Source organism: Alligator sinensis, unplaced genomic scaffold (genome assembly GCF_000455745.1).
Source record: "Alligator sinensis unplaced genomic scaffold, ASM45574v1 scaffold528_1, whole genome shotgun sequence".
Classification (NCBI taxonomy): domain Eukaryota; kingdom Metazoa; phylum Chordata; order Crocodylia; family Alligatoridae; genus Alligator; species Alligator sinensis.
Genome location: NW_005841846.1, coordinates 896334 through 898666, shown reverse-complemented (window position 1 = coordinate 898666; position 2333 = coordinate 896334).

Below are 2333 nucleotides of genomic sequence, written 5' to 3'. Positions count from 1 at the left end.
AAGAGCTAAATCCGAGTCATTGGTTTGACCCCAAATGTCAGATTTCTTTTAAATTCAACAAAAAAATCCCAAAACATAAAGGACCAAGTGGTAGAACACTGCACATAGCCTACCTTCCCCAGAGGCAGCTAACTGAACTCACATAAAGCGAAGTGGATGCACTGCTTAACAAGAGAAGTACCTTAAATAGCATAGCAAAGTCAGGTAGACATGCTTGGGTTTGATCTGGTTAATTTAGTGTATTCTAGAACAAACAGATTAATCCAAATTAACATCTTCATGAAGAGAAGGCACGATAAACAAACTAAACTGGAAAAAGGTATATTCCACAATAAAAATATCTATGCAAGGACTTAAAGGTAAAACCACAAAATAGTTATTCTATACTATGAATTTTCTCCATGCAGATATCTCTCTGATAGTGTAATGGAAAATCATGTGTTGAAACTAAGCATCAATGAAATACATTTATAACAAGGGTCAGCAACCTTTTAAGAGTAGTAGAACAAATTATCACCGCTCATTCAGAAGGTGGGCCCCCCCATCTGCAGACCTGGCCATCACTGAATGCACTTCCAATCTGGCCATAAACTTCCCCTAGCTGTTGAATCACCACTTTCATCCTGGCTTGGTGGGCCAAATAAAATCTCTTGGCAAGCCAGATCCTGTAGGCTGCCAGCCCCTGATTTAGAGTGACTGGCAATGAAAAGATATTTGACCCATAACATGTAGTATTCATGAACAAAAAAGCCATCAGTCACTTCCCTCTTTATGCAAATTAGAATCCTGCGCAAAGCAACAAAAATGGTTACAGGTCTAGGAACCATACCTTGCAAGAGAAAGTTGGAAGAATAAAGATTATTTAGTCTGGAGTATGGGGAGGATTTAATAATGGTTTTCAAGTACCTGAGGGGTGACAATAAAGAGGAATATAATATGCTATTCTCTGGCAGCAAAGGGAGAAGTAGAAAAGTTGTAGAATCTCTATCCTTGGTAATTAAGAACAGACTAGATAAACACCTGTTGAGAATAGCCTAGACCAGCAGTGTCCAACATTTTTTTGCCCCAGGAGCTGGATGTAGATATCCTAGGCTGAATTTGGCCAGTGGGCCCAATGTAGCATATGGGGCAGGTATGGCAGGGGGCTGATCAGGTACAGGCAGGACCCAATCTAGCTGTGTACAAGCAGGGGAGATAAAGTGTGCAGGCCAGGTGCAGCTGAGTTGCCAACAGGCTGCCCAGGACCCAATCTGGCCATGAGGCAACAACCCAGGGCCCCGATCTGGCCACATTGCAGTGGCCCAGGCCTGAACCAGACCCATGGCATTTGGAAACCTAGTGATGGGGAGCAATGCCATTGTTAATTGCCACGTCTCCCCCACTGCCAAATGTCCTGACCTGTAGGGAGCCCCATGGGCTGGAGACTAAGCATTCCTGGTATGGACGGAGGGGTGGCAGCCTACAGTTGGGATTTTATCTGGCCCGTGAAGCCAGGGTGTTGGCTTATGAAAACCTCAAACCAGCGCTTAAAAGTATTTGACAACTGCTTTCCTGTTTTCCACCTAGAGCTGAAGCACAGAACGTTTTTCTTCTTCATGACATGCAGCACTCACGTGTTTCTTCCCTCAGAAAAGCAAAAAAGGTTTCATATGAACTACTGGCTTATGTTCTGCACTTAAGGGAAAAAAAAGGAATTTGGCATTTCTGCAAAAGGCTTTTTCCTGTCTCAATGAAGAAGCAGCCATATTCTGGTCCGTACCCTTAAGCACAAGAAAACCAAAACCAGGTTGTTGGCAGTGGACTGAGGTTGTATAAGAGAGTAAATCTGTTTTTTATCTAGGGAATAAGAGAAGCTGGGGCTCGCAGCCTGCACGGGCTGGAAGAAACACAGCTCTGCTGCACTGGGACGCTGCTTTGAAGTCCCACAACTTCATGCCCCTTCGCCGCCTCTCCGGGACTCTTCTTCGCATCCCAACTCCACTGGACGCTGCCTCTACACCCACGCAGATCCGGTGCTGCCCCGAAATCAGACTCTGAGGCGAGGTGGGTGGGGAATAGCCCATAACCCCACCTCCCACCTAAAAAAATGGACACGTTTGCAAGTACGTGGGGGATGCAACCCGAGTGGTCCAGGCGGATTTCAACCCGAGCCCCATTTACACCGGTAGCCTTTACACAGGTTTCAACCCCCAGGGATAGGTTGGGGGCCCGAGGGGGGGAGGGCAGGATTGAAAGTGAGAGACAAACCTGCCCCCCACATGTGCTGGGGGCAGCAGGAGGTGCGGGGCTGGGGGGGCGGAGGCGGGCGGGATGCAGCGGCAGGTGACTGGAGG